We start from the raw sequence: 19,796 nt of genomic DNA on the forward strand, positions 1-19,796 counted from the left end.
ATAGCAATATTAGAAACAATCTCTTTAAAGCTTCTTTGTAAAACCAGTAGAAAGCACCTTTAAGATGGTGCAAACTATAAGAAAGTTTGTTAACCATTCACCGTCCATGATTCGAATGCTCTTTAACCGAATGATCTCTTTAAACCGAGGACCCCTTTAACCCCTTTCTGCCAGCTGACGGAATAGTACGTCAGCTGGCAGAACCCCCGCTTTGAGGTGGGCTCCGGCGGTGAGCCCACCTCAAAGCCGCTACATGTCAGCTGTTTTGTACAGCTTACACGTGCGCGCAATGAGCGCGAGCGGAATCGCGATCCACCCGCGCCCATTAACTAGTTAAATGCCGCTGTCAAGCGCAGACAGCGACATTTAACTAGCGCTTCCGGCCGCGCGGCCGGAATTACTCGCACCGCTCACCCCCGTCACATGATCGGGGTCATCGGTGCATTGCCATAACAACCAGAGGTCTCTTTGAGACCTCTATGGTTGTTGATGGCGATTGCTTTGAGCGCCACCCTGTGGTCGGCGTTCAAAGCAACCCTGCATTTCTGCTACATAGAGGTGATCTGTGCTTCACCTCTATGTAGCAGAGGCGATCGAGTTGTGCATGCTTCTAGCCTCCTGTGGAGGCTATTGAAGCATACCAAAATGAAAAAAAAAGTGTTTAAAAATATAAAAAAAATAAAAATATATAAAAGTTCAAATCACCCCCCTTTCGCCCCAATCAAAATAAAACATTAAAAAAAAATCAAACCTACACATATTTGATATCGCCGTGTTCAGAATCGCCCGATCTATCAATAAAAACAAAGGATTAACCTGATCGCTAAATGGCATAGCGAGAAAAAAAATCAAAACGCCAAAATTACGTTTTTTTGGTCGTCTCAACATTGCATTAAAATGCAATAACGGGCGATCAAAAGATCGTATCTGCACCAATATGGTATCATTAAAAACGCCAGCTCCGCACGCAAAAAATAAGCCCCCACCCAACCCCAGATCATGAAAAATGGAGACGCTATGGGTATCGGAAAATGGCGCAATTTTTTTTTTTCTTTTAGCAAACTTTGTAAACTATTTTTACCACTTAGATAAAAGAGAACCTAGACATGTTTGGTGTCCATGAACTCGTAATGACCTGGAGAATCATGGCAGGTTAGTTTTAGCATTTGGTGAACCTAGCAAAAAAGCCAAACAAAAAACAAGTGTGAGATTGCACTTTTTTTGCAATTTCATCGCACTTGGATTTTTTTTTCCCATTTTCTGTTACACGGCATGGTAAAACCAATGGTATCGTTCAAAAGTACATCTCATCCTGCAATAAATAAGCCCTCACATGGCCATATTGACAGAAAAATAAAAAAGTTATGGCTCTGGGAAGGAGGGGAGTGAAAAACGAAAACGAAAAAACGGGAAAAGCTTCGGGGGTGAAGGGGTTAAATGGAAACCTGCTCAGGTTTATCAAAACTTTTAAATTGTAGCAGTCATTTTAAACTTTCAGCAAGGATGGATTAACCTCCAACTATTTACAGTCACATTCTTTCTTTTTATTTACTTTGGCCGTCTCCAAGGTAAGACTTGGCGCTGAATACTTCCTGGCCTGGGAAGATCTGGATCCAAAGTTACACCTGGTGCCAGATAAATGTCATGGGTTTGGTCTTGGTGCACAGTCAAATCATGTCCTGCAATAAGGGTTTGCGTAGCCTGGGTGCGCGTGATGATTGGGGAGGTCGCCGCTGCTGTTGTTTCAGTCGTGGTTATAGTGCACACAGTCGTTTTTGTGGTGGCTTGGGATGCTGGTGGCACAGTTGGAGAGGTAATGGTGGTGGCTACTTTGGCACTAGGTGGTGCTGTTGGTGCCTTTGGTTTGGTCAGCTTTGGGGCAGTGTCTCTGAGCTTTGTCACATTTAAGGCGCACCATCCTTTTTCACCAAAATGTCTGGTGTATGTCACAATATCCCCTGGATACAGATCCCGGTCCGGGTGTCCTTCCCAGAGGTGCAATTCTACATCTCGTCTGTTGACAAAGACCTCAGCATACAGGCCTGGCTCTTTAATAAACCCCCAGCCTCCCCTTAGCTTGAAGGTTACCACTGTGCCCTGCCTTAGCGGGGCCTGATTTGTTTGTCGGGCTTTGCAGGCCTGAGCCTTAGCGTGTAAATCCGTTTCACTAAAAGCTCTGCGCCTGGCCTGGTACTCCTCATCGTCCTCAATTTTTGCTCTAGATGCTGGCTGTACTCCACCAAGTGAGAACTTCCATATGGGAACCCTCTGGCTGGGCCTCCCCAGGGAAGCCGATCATTACTGCTCCCGGATTGTCCCATTGGAAGACTACCCCCTCTGTGCTCACCTCCAGTGGGGTGCCGATGGGTGTTATTGGAGCGCTCAGGTGCCTCTCCATCCCGGATTCCTGATCCCAAGGGACGTTATAGTGACCCCAACCAGGTCGGGGGGCTGATGGAGCGGGGAGTGGGCCTACCAGTGTCTCGTCGGTAGCGGCGGTAGTAGTCACTAAAGCAGGGCCTTCAGCTGGAGAAGGGGCGGTCGCGGGAGTCGGTAGCTGAGGCAGGAGCAGTCGCTGGGGCATGGTTACTGGCTGGGGCAGGAGCAGTCACGGGAGCGGGGTCGGTCACCGGGGCAGGGTCGTCTCCTACACCTGCGTCTGATGTGGTTCCACCGGTGTCGGTCCGCTTCCGCTGGTGAGGCTGCTGACGTTGGCTGCTGCTGCGGCTCCTCCAGCACGATCTTCCTGCACAGGGCTGCTTTCCATTTCTTCACTGCAGTCAGCTCGGCATCCAGGAGCTGGCGGCTCAGCTCCTCCACCTGCGCTTCCAGGAAGTCCGGATTCTCTGGCAACGGTGTCATGAATCCCAATGGCTAGGGATAGCAAGGGACAAGCAAAGTAATACAAAATATCGGACGAGCTCTAGGGTGATGGAACCTGGGCTGACCGCTGCCCTACGCCTGACAAACGCAACTAGAGATAGCCAGGGAGCGTGCCTACGTTGGTTCTAGACGCCACGCACCAGCCTAAGAGCTAACTAGTACTGCAGAGAAAATAAGACCTCACTTGCCTCCAGAGGAATGAACCCCAAAAGGTATAGTTGCCCCCCACATGTATTGACGGTGAAATGAGAGGAAGGCACACACATAGAGATGATATATATAGGTTCAGCAAATTGAGGCCCGCTGTAAACTAGAAAGCAGAACGATACAAAAGGGGTCTGAGCGGTCAGCAAAAAAACCCTAATCAAAAAACCATCCTGAGATTACAAGAACCCATGTGCCAACTCATGGCACATGGGGAGAACCTCAGTCCACTAGAGCTACCAGCTAGCATAGAGACATAATAAGCAAGCTGGACAAAAAACCAAACAACTGAAAATCAGCACTTAGCTTATCCTGAAAGATCTGGGAGCAGGTAGGCAGGAACCAAACAGAGCACATCTGAATACATTGATAGCCGGCAAGGGAATGACAGAAAGGCCAGGTAAAATAGGAAACACCCAGCCACTGATGGACAGGTGGAAACCAAAGGCCGCAACCCACCAAAGTCACCCAGTACCAGCAGTAACCACCAGAGGGAGCCCACAAACAGAATCCACAACAGTACCCCCCCCTTGAGGAGGGGTCACCGAACCCTCACGAGAACCCCCAGGGTGAGCTCTATGGAAGGCGCGGACCAAATCAGTCGCATGAACATCGGAGGCGACCACCCAGGAATTATCCTCCTGACCATAACCCTTCCACTTAACCAAATACTGGAGTTTGCGTCTGGAAACACGAGAATCCAAGATCTTCTCAACAACATACTCCAATTCTCCCTCCACCAGCACCGGAGCAGGAGGCTCAACCGAAGGAACAACGGGCACCTCATACCTCCGCAACAACGACCGATGGAACACATTATGAATAGCAAACGATGCTGGGAGATCCAAACGAAAAGATACAGGGTTAAGAATCTCCGAGATCCTATAAGGACCGATGAACCGAGGCTTGAACTTAGGAGAAGAGACCTTCATAGGGACAAAACGAGAAGACAACCACACCAAGTCCCCAACAAGAAGTCGGGGACCCACGCGGCGACGGCGATTAGCAAACTGCTGAGTCTTCTCCTGAGATAACTTCAAATTGTCCACCACCTGATTCCAAATCTGATGTAGCCTGTCCACCACCATGTCCACTCCAGGACAATCCGAAGACTCCACCTGACCAGAGGAAAAACGAGGATGAAACCCCGAATTACAAAAAAAAGGAGAGACCAACATGGCAGAACTAGCCCGATTATTAAGAGCAAATTCGGCCAGCGGCAAAAAAGCAACCCAGTCATCTTGATCAGCAGAAACAAAACACCTCAAATAAGTTTCCAAGGTCTGATTAGTTCGCTCCGTCTGGCCATTCGTCTGAGGATGGAATGCAGACGAGAAAGACAAATCAATGCCCATCTTGGCACAAAACGTCCGCCAAAATCTAGACACAAACTGGGATCCCCTGTCAGAAACGATATTCTCCGGAATCCCATGCAAACGAACCACGTTCTGAAAAAATAAAGGAACCAACTCAGAGGAGGAAGGCAACTTAGGCAAGGGCACCAACCAGAGAACCATCTTAGAAAAGCGGTCACACACCACCCAGATAACGGACATTTTCTGTGAAACCGGGAGATCAGAAATAAAATCCATGGAAATGTGCGTCCAAGGCCTCTTCGGGATGGGCAAGGATAACAACAACCCACTGGCCCGAGAACAGCAAGGCTTAGCTCGAGCACACACTTCACAAGACTGCACAAAGGTACGCACATCCCTAGACAAGGAAGGCCACCAAAAAGACCTGGCCACCAAGTCTCTAGTACCAAATATTCCAGGATGACCAGCCAACACAGAAGAATGGACCTCGGAGATGACTCTACTGGTCCAATCATCCGGAACAAACAGTCTTTCTGGTGGACAACGATCCGGTTTATCCACCTGAAACTCCTGCAATGCACGTCGCAAGTCTGGGGATACGGCGGACAATATTACCCCATCTCTAAGGATACCAGTAGGCCCAGAGTCTCCAGGAGAGTCAGGCACAAAACTCCTGGAAAGAGCATCTGCCTTCACATTCTTTGAACCTGGCAGGTATGAAACCACGAAATTGAAACGAGAAAAAAACAACGACCAACGAGCCTGTCTAGGATTCAAACGCCTGGCAGACTCAAGGTAAATGAGATTCTTGTGATCAGTCAAGACCACCACACGATGTTTAGCACCCTCAAGCCAATGACGCCACTCCTCAAATGCCCACTTCATGGCCAAAAGCTCCCGATTACCCACATCATAATTGCGCTCGGCGGGCGAGAATTTTCTAGAGAAGAATGCACATGGCTTCATCACCGAGCCATTAGAACTTCTCTGTGACAAAACCGCCCCCGCTCCAATCTCGGAAGCATCAACCTCAACCTGAAAAGGAAGTGAAACATCTGGTTGACACAACACAGGAGCAGAAGAAAACCGGCGCTTAAGTTCCTGAAAGGCCTCCACGGCCGCAGGAGACCAATCAGCAACATCAGCACCCTTTTTAGTCAAATCAGTCAAAGGTTTAACAATACTGGAAAAATTAGCAATGAACCGACGATAAAAATTAGCAAACCCCAAGAACTTCTGAAGGCTCTTAACAGATGTAGGTTGTGTCCAGTCACAAATCGCCTGAACCTTGACGGGATCCATCTCAATAGTAGAAGGAGAAAAAATGTACCCCAAAAAAGAAATCTTCTGGACTCCGAAGAGACACTTTGAGCCCTTCACAAACAGAGAATTGGCCCGCAGAACCTGAAACACCTTCCTGACCTGTAAAACATGAGACTCCCAGTCATCAGAAAACACCAAAATATCATCCAAATACACAATCATAAACTTATCCAGATATTCACGGAAAATATTGTGCATAAAGGACTGAAAGACTGACGGAGCATTGGAGAGTCCAAAAGGCATTACCAAATACTCAAAATGGCCCTCAGGCGTATTAAATGCGGTTTTCCACTCGTCACCCTGTTTTATCCGCACCAGATTATACGCACCGCGAAGATCTATCTTAGTGAACCACCTAGCCCCCTTTGTTGTGAATTTGGATTCTGGGCTCCCCCGGTGGCTACTGGTGGAATTGAACTTGTGACATCATCTTCCCTGTTCACCTGTTCTGATTAGATCTGGGTGTCGCTATATAACCTGGCTTCTCTGTTAGATGCTTGCCGGTCAACAATGTTATCAGAAGCCTCTCTGTGCTTGTTCCTGCTCCCAGACATCTACTAGATAAGTTGGACATTCGTCCATGTTTTGTTTTTGTATTTTGGTTCCAGTTCACAGCTGCAGTTTCGTTACTGTGTCTGGAAAGCTCTTGTTGATCAGGAATTGCCACTCTGGTATTATGAGTTAATGCCAGAGTCCTAAAGTAATTTCTGGATGTGTTTTGTTAGGGTTTTCTACTGACCATGAAAGTATGCTTTCTGTCTTCTGCTATCTAGAAAGCGGACCTCAAATTTGCTAAAACTATTTTCCTGCTGCGTTTGTTGTTTCATCTCATATCACCGCCAATATATGTGGGGGGCTTCTGTCTCCTTTTGGGCATTTCTCTAGAGGTGAGTCAGGTCTTATATTTCCCTCTGCTAGCATTATTTAGTTCTCCGGCCGGCGCTGGGCATATAGGGATAAAAAGTAGGACATGCTACCTGGCTACTTCTAGATGATGCGGTAGGTTTAGTTCATGGTCAGTACAGTTACATCTTCCAAGAGCTTGTTCCTATAGAGGCTTATGCTAGTTCTCTGGCCATGGAGATCATGACAGTTTGACCGGCCTACTAAAGGGTTAAAATCCTTGGCTGAGAAAGGAGAGAAATAAGAAGTCTGCTGAGAGTTTTTTTTTTTTTTTTTTTCCTCTGTGCTCGTAATTGGATCACTTGCCAGTCTGTCTATGCTGCAGTCTTTCTTTTTTTTCTCTCTCCTTATAATCTTTGAATGGCTTTGTGTTCACCTGTTAATAATGGATCTTCAGAGTGTAACTGCAGGTTTGAATAATCTCACCACGAAAGTACAAAATTTGCAAGATTTTATTATTCATGCTCCGGTATCTGAGCCGAGAATTCCTTTGCCGGAATTCTTCTCAGGGAATAGATCTAGCTTTCAGAATTTTAGAAATAATTGTAAGCTATTTTTGTCCCTGAAATCTCGTTCTGCTGGAGACTCTGCACAGCAGGTTGGGATTGTGATTTCCTTGCTCCGCGGCGACCCTCAAGACTGGGCTTTTGCATTGGCACCAGGGGATCCTGCGTTGCGCAATGTGGATGCGTTTTTTTTGGCCTTGGGCTTGCTGTATGAGGAACCTCATTTGGAACTTCAGGCAGAAAAAACTTTGATGTCCCTATCGCAGGGGCAAGATGAAGCTGAAATTTACTGCCAAAGATTCCGTAAATGGTCTGTGCTTACTCAGTGGAATGAGTGTGCCTTGGCGGCTACTTTCAGAGAGGGTCTCTCTGATGCCATTAAGGATGTTATGGTGGGGTTCCCTGTGCCTGCGGGTCTGAATGAGTCCATGACAATGGCCATTCAGATCGATAGGCGTCTGCGGGAGCGCAAACCTGTGCACCATCTGGCGGTGTCCACTGAGAAGACGCCAGAAAGCATGCAGTGTGATAGAATTCTGTCCAGAAGCGAGCGGCAGAATTTTAGACGGAAAAATGGGTTGTGTTTCTATTGTGGGGATTCTACTCATGTTATATCAGCGTGCTCTAAGCGTACTAAAAAGCTTGATAAATCTGTTTCCATTGGCACTTTACAGTCTAAATTTATTTTGTCTGTGACCCTGATTTGTTCTTTGTCATCTATTACTACTGACGCCTATATCGACTCTGGCGCCGCTTTGAGTCTTATGGATTGGTCCTTTGCCAATCATTGTGGGTATGATTTAGAGCCTTTGGAAACTCTTATTCCTCTGAAGGGGATTGACTCCACCCCATTGGCTAATAATAAACCACAATACTGGACACAAGTGACTATGTGTATTAATCCGGATCACCAGGAGACTATTCGTTTTCTAGTGCTGTATAATCTACATGAGGATTTGGTGCTGGGATTGCCATGGCTGCAGTCTCACAACCCAGTCCTTGACTGGAGAGCTATGTCTGTGTTGAACTGGGGATGTAAGGGGACTCATGGGGACGTACCTTTGGTGTCCATTTCATCATCTATTCCCTCTGAAATCCCTGAGTTCCTGTCTGATTATCGTGACGTCTTTGAAGAACCCAAGCTGGGTTCACTACCTCCGCACCGTGAGTGCGATTGTGCTATAGATTTAATTCCGGGTAGTAAATACCCAAAGGGTCGTTTATTTAATCTGTCTGTGCCTGAACATGCTGCTATGCGAGAATATATAAAGGAGTCCTTGGAAAAGGGACATATTCGTCCATCGTCATCTCCCTTAGGAGCCGGTTTTTTCTTTGTGTCAAAAAAAGACGGCTCTTTGAGACCATGTATTGATTATCGGCTTTTGAATAAAATCACGGTTAAATATCAATACCCATTGCCGTTGCTGACTGATTTGTTTGCTCGCATAAAGGGGGCCAAGTGGTTCTCTAAGATTGATCTCCGTGGGGCGTATAATTTGGTGCGGATCAGGCAGGGGGATGAGTGGAAAACCGCATTTAATACGCCCGAGGGCCACTTTGAGTATTTAGTGATGCCTTTTGGTCTTTCTAATGCCCCTTCAGTCTTCCAGTCCTTTATGCATGATATTTTCCGCGATTTTTTGGATAAATTTATGATAGTGTATCTGGATGATATTCTGATTTTTTCGGATGACTGGGACTCTCATGTCCGGCAAGTTAAGAGGGTTTTTCAGGTTTTGCGGTCTAATTCTCTGTGTGTCAAGGGTTCTAAGTGCGTTTTTGGGGTTCAGAGAATTTCCTTTTTGGGATATATTTTTTCTCCCTCTTCCATTGAGATGGATCCTGTCAAGGTTCAAGCTATTTGTGATTGGACGCAGCCCTCTTCTCTTAAAAGTCTTCAGAAATTTTTGGGCTTTGCCAACTTTTATCGTCGATTTATTTCTGGTTTTTCGGATGTCGTTAAGCCATTGACCGATTTGACTAGACAGGGTGCTGATGTTGCTAATTGGTCCCCTGATGCTGTGGAGGCCTTTCAGGAGCTTAAGCGCCGTTTTTCTTCTGCCCCTGTGTTGCGTCAGCCTGATGTGACTCTTCCTTTTCAGGTTGAGGTCGACGCTTCTGAGATCGGAGCTGGGGCAGTGTTGTCGCAGAAAAGTTCTGACTGCGCCGTGATGAGGCCTTGTGCCTTCTTTTCCCGTAAATTTTCGCCCGCTGAGCGGAATTATGATGTTGGGAATCGGGAGCTTTTGGCCATGAAGTGGGCGTTTGAGGAGTGGCGCCATTGGCTCGAGGGGGCCAGACATCAGGTGGTGGTATTGACTGACCACAAAAATTTGATTTATCTTGAGACCGCCAGGCGCCTGAATCCTAGACAGGCGCGCTGGTCATTATTTTTTTCTCGGTTTAATTTTGTGGTATCGTACCTACCAGGTTCTAAGAATGTTAAGGCGGATGCCCTTTCTAGGAGTTTTGAGCCTGATTCACCCGGCAACTCTGAGCCCACAGGTATCCTTAAGGATGGAGTTATTTTGTCAGCCGTTTCTCCAGACCTGCGGCGGGCCTTGCAGGAGTTTCAGGCGGATAGACCGGATCGTTGTCCGCCTGATAGGCTGTTTGTTCCTGATGATTGGACCAGTGAAGTCATCTCTGAGGTGCATTCTTCTGCGTTGGCAGGTCATCCTGGAATTTTTGGTACCAGGGATTTGGTGGCAAGATCCTTCTGGTGGCCTTCCCTGTCACGAGATGTGCGAGGCTTTGTGCAGTCTTGTGACGTTTGTGCTCGGGCCAAGCCTTGTTGTTCTCGGGCTAGTGGATTATTGTTGCCCTTGCCTATTCCTAAGAGGCCTTGGACACACATCTCGATGGATTTTATTTCAGATCTGCCTGTTTCTCAGAAGATGTCTGTCATCTGGGTGGTGTGTGACCGTTTTTCTAAGATGGTTCATTTGGTTCCCCTGCCCAAATTGCCTTCTTCTTCCGAGTTGGTGCCCCTGTTTTTTCAAAATGTTGTTCGTTTGCATGGTATTCCTGAGAATATCGTTTCTGACAGAGGAACCCAATTTGTGTCTAGATTTTGGCGGGCATTTTGTGCTAGGATGGGCATAGATTTGTCTTTTTCGTCTGCTTTTCACCCTCAGACTAATGGCCAGACCGAGCGGACTAATCAGACCCTGGAGACATATCTGAGGTGTTTTGTGTCTGCTGACCAGGATGATTGGGTTGCTTTTTTGCCATTGGCGGAGTTCGCCCTCAATAATCGGGCCAGCTCTGCCACCTTGGTTTCCCCGTTTTTCTGTAATTCGGGGTTCCATCCTCGATTTTCCTCCGGTCAGATGGAATCCTCGGATTGTCCTGGAGTGGATGCGGTGGTGGAGAGATTGCATCATATCTGGGGGCAGGTGATGGACAATTTAAAGTTGTCCCAGGAGAAGACTCAGCTTTTTGCCAACCGTCACCGTCGTGTTGGTCCTCGGCTTTGTGTTGGAGATTTGGTGTGGTTGTCTTCTCGTTTTGTCCCTATGAGGGTCTCATCTCCTAAGTTTAAGCCTCGGTTCATCGGTCCGTATAAAATATTGGAGATTCTTAACCCTGTTTCCTTCCGTTTGGACCTCCCTGCATCCTTTTCTATTCATAACGTTTTTCATCGGTCGTTATTGCGCAGGTATGAGGCACCGGTTGTGCCTTCCGTTGAGCCTCCTGCTCCGGTGTTGGTTGAGGGTGAGTTGGAGTACGTTGTGGAAAAAATCCTAGATTCCCGTGTTTCCAGACGGAGACTCCAGTATCTGGTCAAGTGGAAGGGATACGGCCAGGAGGATAATTCTTGGGTCACTGCATCTGATGTTCATGCCTCTGATCTGGTTCGTGCCTTTCATAGGGCCCATCCTGATCGCCCTGGTGGTTCTGGTGAGGGTTCGGTGCCCCCTCCTTGAGGGGGGGGTACTGTTGTGAATTTGGATTCTGGGCTCCCCCGGTGGCTACTGGTGGAATTGAACTTGTGACATCATCTTCCCTGTTCACCTGTTCTGATTAGATCTGGGTGTCGCTATATAACCTGGCTTCTCTGTTAGATGCTTGCCGGTCAACAATGTTATCAGAAGCCTCTCTGTGCTTGTTCCTGCTCCCAGACATCTACTAGATAAGTTGGACATTCGTCCATGTTTTGTTTTTGTATTTTGGTTCCAGTTCACAGCTGCAGTTTCGTTACTGTGTCTGGAAAGCTCTTGTTGATCAGGAATTGCCACTCTGGTATTATGAGTTAATGCCAGAGTCCTAAAGTAATTTCTGGATGTGTTTTGTTAGGGTTTTCTACTGACCATGAAAGTATGCTTTCTGTCTTCTGCTATCTAGAAAGCGGACCTCAAATTTGCTAAAACTATTTTCCTGCTGCGTTTGTTGTTTCATCTTATATCACCGCCAATATATGTGGGGGGCTTCTGTCTCCTTTTGGGCATTTCTCTAGAGGTGAGTCAGGTCTTATATTTCCCTCTGCTAGCATTATTTAGTTCTCCGGCCGGCGCTGGGCATATAGGGATAAAAAGTAGGACATGCTACCTGGCTACTTCTAGATGATGCGGTAGGTTTAGTTCATGGTCAGTACAGTTACATCTTCCAAGAGCTTGTTCCTATAGAGGCTTATGCTAGTTCTCTGGCCATGGAGATCATGACACCCCTTAATGCGAGCAAACAAATCAGTCAATAATGGCAGTGGATACTGATATTTGACTGTAATCTTATTCAGAAGGCGATAATCTATACAAGGCCTCAGGGAACCATCTTTTTTTGCCACGAAAAAAAAACCTGCTCCCAGAGGGGACGAAGATGGACGAATATGTCCCTTTTCCAAGGACTCCTTAATATAATTCCGCATAGCAGTATGCTCTGGCAGTGACAGATTAAATAGACGACCCTTAGGGAACTTACTGCCAGGAATCAATTCTATAGCACAGTCACACTCTCTATGAGGAGGGAGCGAATTGAGCTTAGGCTCCTCAAAAACATCCCTATAGTCAGACAAAAACGCAGGGATCTCAGAAGGAGTAGATGAAGCGATTGAAATCGGAGGTGCATAATCATGAACCCCCTGACATCCCCAGCTTAACACAGACATTGTTTTCCAGTCCAGGACAGGATTATGAGTTTGTAACCATGGCAGACCAAGCACTAGTACATCATGTAAATTATACAGTACAAGGAAGCGAATCACCTCCTGATGAACGGGAGTCATGCGCATGGTCACTTGTGTCCAATACTGCGGCTTATTCATAGCCAATGGTGTAGAGTCAATTCCCTTCAGAGGGATAGGAACTTCCAGAGGCTCCAGACTAAAACCGCAGCGTTTAGCAAATGACCAATCCATAAGACTCAGGGCAGCGCCTGAATCCACATAGGCATCGACGGAAATGGAAGACAGTGAAAAAATCAGAGTCACAGACAAAATGAACTTAGGCTGCAGAGTACCAATGGCAAAAGATTTATCAACCCTTTTAGTGCGTTTAGAGCATGCTGATATAACATGAGCTGAATCACCACAATAAAAACACAATCCATTTTTCCGCCTATAATTTTGCCGTTCACTTCTGGACTGAATTCTATCACATTGCATAGTCTCAGGTGCCTGTTCAGAAGACACCGCCAACTGGTTCACAGGTTTGCGCTCCCGTAAACGCCGATCAATCTGAATGGCCATAGCCATCGACTCATTCAGACCTGTAGGCGTAGGGAACCCCACCATAATATCCTTAATGGCCTCGGAAAGACCATTTCTGAAGTTTGCAGCCAGGGCGCACTCATTCCACTGAGTAAGCACCGACCATTTCCGAAATTTTTGACAATATATTTCCGCTTCATCATGCCCCTGAGAGAGGGCTAACAAAGCCTTTTCAGCCTGAATCTCTAGGTTAGGTTCCTCATAGAGCAATCCCAATGCCAGAAAAAACGCATCCACATTGAGCAATGCAGGATCCCCTGGTGCCAATGCAAATGCCCAATTCTGAGGGTCGCCCCGCAGGAAAGATATTACAATCTTGACCTGTTGAGCAGGGTCTCCAGAGGAGCGAGATTTTAAAGAAAGAAACAATTTACAATTGTTCCTGAAATTCAGGAAGGTAGATCTATCTCCAGAAAAGAACTCTGGAATAGGAATTCTAGGTTCAGACATGGGAGTGTGAACAACAAAATCCTGTATGTTTTGAACTTTTGCCGCGAGATTACTCAGGCTGGAAGCCAAACTCTGGACATCCATGTTAAACAGCTAATATCAGAGCCATTCAAGGGTTAAGAGGAGGTCAGAAGCAGCTAGACAGCAATTAAGGGCTGGGCAGCAAAACTCTGAAGGAAAAAAAAAATAAAAAAAAATAAAAAAATAAAACACAACAAAAAAAAAAAAATTTCCCTTAAACACTTCTTTTTCTCCTGCTTCAGCCCAAACAATTAACACTTTGTGGGCCGGCTATACTGTCATGAATCCCAATGGCTAGGGATAGCAAGGGACAAGCAAAGTAATACAAAATATCGGACGAGCTCTAGGGTGATGGAACCTGGGCTGACCGCTGCCCTACGCCTGACAAACGCAACTAGAGATAGCCAGGGAGCGTGCCTACGTTGGTTCTAGACGCCACGCACCAGCCTAAGAGCTAACTAGTACTGCAGAGAAAATAAGACCTCACTTGCCTCCAGAGGAATGAACCCCAAAAGGTATAGTTGCCCCCCACATGTATTGACGGTGAAATGAGAGGAAGGCACACACATAGAGATGATATATATAGGTTCAGCAAATTGAGGCCCGCTGTAAACTAGAAAGCAGAACGATACAAAAGGGGTCTGAGCGGTCAGCAAAAAAACCCTAATCAAAAAACCATCCTGAGATTACAAGAACCCATGTGCCAACTCATGGCACATGGGGAGAACCTCAGTCCACTAGAGCTACCAGCTAGCATAGAGACATAATAAGCAAGCTGGACAAAAAACCAAACAACTGAAAATCAGCACTTAGCTTATCCTGAAAGATCTGGGAGCAGGTAGGCAGGAACCAAACAGAGCACATCTGAATACATTGATAGCCGGCAAGGGAATGACAGAAAGGCCAGGTAAAATAGGAAACACCCAGCCACTGATGGACAGGTGGAAACCAAAGGCCGCAACCCACCAAAGTCACCCAGTACCAGCAGTAACCACCAGAGGGAGCCCACAAACAGAATCCACAACACAACGGTGAGTCCGGGTTCTGTTCGGCTGCTTCCCCACGCTCCGGGTGACTACTGGTCGCCATCCTCTCCCCCGGGTCTGCAGCCACACGTGCACGCTGCTGCTCTGTCTTCCGGGGGCAGGGCTTCTTCTCCCCCTTGTTCCCGCCATAGCAGATCAGGAGGCGGGCCTCTTCGGCAGACGGGCACATCCTCGTCATGTAATAACATGTAAAGGGGGCGTTCATCACTGTTCGCGCCGCACTGGTAATCTCCTCCCATGCTGTCACACCCTTCTCTGGCGCTCCTCGTGGCGCTGTAATGGCGGCAGTAATGGCGGCAATTCACAATGTACAGTCTCTCAGCACAAGTCTTTTAGGCGCACATGACCCGATTCTCAGGGTCAGTCCATCCTGTTCGTGACGCCAAGATGAGTCTCCCGCCAAGGCCGTGGGGTACCCGGTACCGGGTCTGGTGTTCACAGGGGGATGTCACGGTGGCGACCCAGTCCGTGGCCCTGGGCGCCCATGTAAAAGGGGAAATTGAATAAAGTTTATGTTCGTGACTCCACCTGTGGTATTCGGTCAGTGGGGACCGACGCTGCTTTAAGGGGTCATCTGGGGTGATGTTATGGCAGCTAGATGGTATACCTTCCCACAGGTGAAGTATGTCCCCAGGGCTCCCGGTGTGGAGATGGAAGATGGTGAATGGCGCAGTAAAGAAGGAGGACACAGGTTTGCAGTCTCTTTACCTGGTTTACTGAAGACTTCAGGCAGCCACAGTCCAGGGTACCAGATCACAGGGCAGGCAGGGTCCGGCCGGCTTGGAAGCAAATCCAAAGTCCCGCTTTACCAGGTGGGAGTTAAAAGCCTTCCTCTAGTGCGGTGGTGTTGTAGTCCCTTACTGCCTATGGCTTCATATAAGGTCCTCGCAGATGTTCTCTCTCTCTGTCCCCCATATAGGATAGGACATAACCCTTATGACTGGTGACGAGCCTTTTTACAGGGACTCTAGCACGCCCCAGGCTCTGTAGGTGTCACCGTGCCTCCTGGGTTTTAAGGCGGACAGGTAACTTGCAGTTCAGCTGTCCTGCCGGTCTCTAATGTAAGTCGTAGAGTCCTTACAACCTCGGTGTTCCGGCTACCGGTTATCTGCGCCTCAGAGGGAGGCAGCCTGCTCGTAGCTGGTCTCCCCTGATATTTCCTCTCATGTGCTTCGCTCTCCTGCACACTCACTCAATGATGTTCTGCTGTTGGTATAATCTCTGTCCAGGAGCTTCAGCACTTTCTGGCTTAACGGCCCCTTCAGTCCAGTGGACTGCTCTCTTCCTGCCTTAGGGTACCGTCTCACAGTGGCACTTTGGTCGCTACGACGGCACGATCCGTGACGTTCCAGCGATATACATACGATCTCGCTGTGTCTGATACGCTACTGCGATCAGGGACCCCGCTGAGAATCGTACGTCGTAGCAGATCGTTTGAAACTTTATTTCGTCGCTGGATCACCCGCTGTCATCGCTGGATCAGCGTGTGTGACATCGATCCAGCGATGCGTTCGCTTGTAACCAGGGTAAACATCGGGTTACTAAGCGCAGGGCCGCGCTTAGTAACCCGATGTTTACCCTGGTTACCATTGTAAATGTAAAAAAAACAAAAACACTACATACTCACATTCTGGTGACTGTCACGTCCCTCGCCGTCAGCTTCCCGCACTGACTGTGAGCGCCGGCAGTAAAGTAAAAGCAGAGCACAGCGGTGACGTCACCGCTGTGCTGTGCTTTACGGCCGGCACTGACACAGTCAGTGCGGGAAGCTGACGGCGAGGGACGTGACAGTCACCGGAATGTGAGTATGTAGTGTTTTTGTTTTTTTTACATTTACAATGGTAACCAGGGTAAACATCGGATTACTAAGCGCGGCCCTGCGCTTAGTAACCCGATGTTTACCCTGGTTACCCGGGGACTTCGGCATCGTTGGTCGCTGGAGAGCTGTCTGTGTGACAGCTCTCCAGCGACCACACAACGACTTACCAACGATCACGGCCAGGTCGTATCGCTGGTCGTGATCGTTGGTAAATCGTTTAGTGTAACGGTACCCTTAGACTGCTCTAGTCTGCTGCCTGGCACGAACTACTCTCACTTTCCCTCCAAACCACAATATATAGGGGAGTCACCTATGAAATAGGATCAAAAGCTCCCCCTTGTGGCCTGCACTAGTGTGAACATGTTGTGTACATTGTGGTTACCTGATAAGAGTTGTCCTTCATCGCTTCCAAACGTAACATCACTCTCCCCGTGAGGAAAGCAATGCTACTGTGACGACCAGGACCCTGAGGCGCCACCCAGGTACTGACGAAATCTGAGCCTTCTCTAAAAATGAACCAAGGACATATCCATGCAGATGTCCCTTTGGGGCACATACACTTCAGCAAACTTTTTGTTGAAGTGTTCGATGATCGGCTGAACTTTGAACAGACGGTCAAAGTTGGGGTCATCTCTTGGTGGACACTGTGCATTATCGGTGTAATGCAGGAATTTATGGATGGCCTCAAAACGCATCTGGGCCATGACCATTCGGAACAGTGGAGTGTTATATAAAATATCAACACTCCAATATTGCCGAAGTTCTGGCTTCTTCAGGATCCCCATATGAAGGGCCAGGCCCAAAAACTGCATCATTTCAACTGCGTCTACAGGAAACCAGTTAGAAAATGATGAACTGGGGTTTTGCGCCAAAAATTGCCGAGCATATAGATTAGTTTGGCCCACCATGAGGTTAACAAAATCCTCAGAGAAAAAGGCTTTGAAAAAGTCTATTTCTGTGAGGCCGATGGTGTCAAACCTGATTTCTGTTTCTGCCACAAAATCAGGAATGAGTGGCTCGTAATTTTCGGGGAGGTCCTGGGACGTCTGCGTGATGGTTCCGCAGGACCTGAGGAGGAAAATGAGGAAGAGGATGAAGAATCTGAGAAATAAAGAAATGTGAGCTCCTCTCCCTCGCTATTAGTGTCTGAGGCAAGGAAAGTATATGCCTCCTCCACTGAATAGCACTGTTGGGACGAACGTGACGAGAGGGACATTTTTTTTAATGAAATATGGTGCTTGTGTCAAGTACTTTATTTTTAACTGTGTATGTGTGTGTGTGGGGGGGGGGGGGTAGTGCTAAAAGAAAAAGAACCAGGGAGAAAAAAATGCCTGTGAAAAGAAAAGTAAAACAGCTATAGGGGGTCTGGTCTGAGGTCTGTGTTTATTTACGGGTCTGGTCTGAAGTTTGCGTTTATTTAAAGGGTGTCTGGTTTGAGGTCTGTATTTAGGGGGTCTAGTCAGAGGTCTGCATTTATTTAGGGGTCTGCTCTGAGATCTGCATTTATTTAGGGGTCTGGTCTGAGTTTATTTAGGGGTCTGGTCCAAGGTTTACTTTTATTTAGAGGTCTGGTCTGAGGTCTGCATTTATTTAGGGGTCTGGTCTGGTGTCTGTGTTCATTTAGGGTTGTTGTCTGAGGTCTGCATTTATTTAGGTGGTCTGCTCTGAGGTCTGCATTTATTTAGGGGTCTAGTCTGAGGTCTGTGTTTATTTATGGGGTCTGCTCTGAGGTCTGCATTTATTTAGGGGTCTAGTTTGAGGTCTGTGTTTATTTATGGGGTCTGCTCTGAGGTCTGCATTTATTTAGGGGTCTAGTTTGAGGTCTGTGTTTATTTATGGGGTCTGCTCTGAGGTTTACGGGTCTGGTCTTAGTTTATTTAGGGGTCTGGTCTGAGGTTTGCATTTATTTAGGGGTCTGGTCTGAGGTCTGCATTTATTTAGGGGTCTGGTCTAGTGTCTGTGTTCATTTAGGGTTCTTGTCTGAGGTCTGCATTTATTTAGGGGGTCTGCTCTGAGGTCTGTTTATTTGGGGGTCTGCTCTGAGGTCTGCGTTTATTTAGGGGTCTGGTCTGAGGTATGCGTTTATTTAGGGATCTGGCCTGAGGTCTACATTTATTTAGGGATCTGGTCTCAGATCTGCATTTATTTAGGAGTCTGGTCTGAGGTCTGTATTTATATAGGGGGTCTGGTCTGAGGTCTGTTTATTTAGGGGTCTGGTCTCAGAGCTGCGTTTATTTAGGAGTCTGGTCGGAGGTCTGCATTTATTTAGGGGTCTGGTCTGAGGTATGCGTTTATTTAGGGGTCTGGCCTGTGCATTTATTTAGGAGTCTGGTCTGAGGTCTGTGTTTATTTAGGGGTCTGGCCTGAGGTCTGCGCTTATTTTGAGGTCTGGTCTGAGGTCTGCGTTTATTTAGAGGTCTGGTCTGAGGTCTATGCTTATTTTGAGGTCTGGTCTGAGGTCTGCGTTTATTTAGGGGTCTGGTCTGAGGTATGCGTTTATTTAGGGGTCTGGCCTGAGGTCTGTGTTTATTTAGGGGTCTGGCCTGAGGTCTGTGTTTATTTAGAGGTCTGATGTCTGCGTTTATTTAGGGGTCTGGTCTGAGGTCTGCATTTATTTAGGAGTCTGGTCTGAGGTCTGCGTTTATTTAGGGGTCTGGTCTGAGGTATGCGTTTATTTAGGGGTCTGGCCTGAGGTCTGCGTTTATTTAGGGGTCTGGAATGAGGTCTGTGTTTAGGGGTCTGGTCTGAGGTCTGCGTTTATTTAGCAGTCTGGTCTGAGGTCTGCGTTTATTTAGGGGTCTGGAATGAGGTCTGCGTTTATTTAGGGGTCTGGTCTGAGGTCTGCGTTTATTTAGGGGTCTGGTCTCAGAGCTGCGTTTATTTAGGGGTCTGGTCTGAGGTGTGAGTTTATTTAAGGGTCTGGTCTGAGGTCTGTGTTTATTTAGGGGTCTGGAATGAGGTCTGCATTTATTTAGGGGTCTGTTCTGAGGTCTGCGTTTATTTAGGGGTCTGGTCTGAGGTATGCGTTTATTTAGGGGTCTGGCCTGAGGTCTGCGTTTATTTAGGGGTCTGGAATGAGGTCTGTGTTTAGGGGTCTGGTCTGAGGTCTGCGTTTATTTAGCAGTCTGGTCTGAGGTCTGCGTTTATTTAGGGGTCTGGAATGAGGTCTGCGTTTATTTAGGGGTCTGGTCTGAGGTCTGCGTTTATTTAGGGGTCTGGTCTCAGAGCTGCGTTTATTTAGGGGTCTGGTCTGAGGTGTGAGTTTATTTAAGGGTCTGGTCTGAGGTCTGTGTTTATTTAGGGGTCTGGAATGAGGTCTGCATTTATTTAGGGGTCTGGTCTGAGGTCTGCGTTTATTTAGGGGTCCGGTCTCAGAGCTGCGTTTATTTAGGGGTCTGATCTGAGGTCTGCGTTTATTTAGGGGTCTGGTCTCAGAGCTGCGTTTATTTAGGGGTCTGGTCTGAGGTCTGCGTTTATTTAGGGGTCTGGCATGAGGTCTGCGTTTATTTAGGAGTCTGGTCTGAGGTCTGCGTTTATTTAGGAGGTCTGTGTTTCTTTAGGGGTCTGGTCTGAGGTCTGTGTTTATTTAGGAGGTCTGTGTTTCTTTAGGGGTCTGGT

The sequence above is a fragment of the Ranitomeya variabilis genome, chromosome 3 (genome assembly GCF_051348905.1).
Source record: "Ranitomeya variabilis isolate aRanVar5 chromosome 3, aRanVar5.hap1, whole genome shotgun sequence".
Classification (NCBI taxonomy): Eukaryota; Metazoa; Chordata; class Amphibia; order Anura; family Dendrobatidae; genus Ranitomeya; species Ranitomeya variabilis.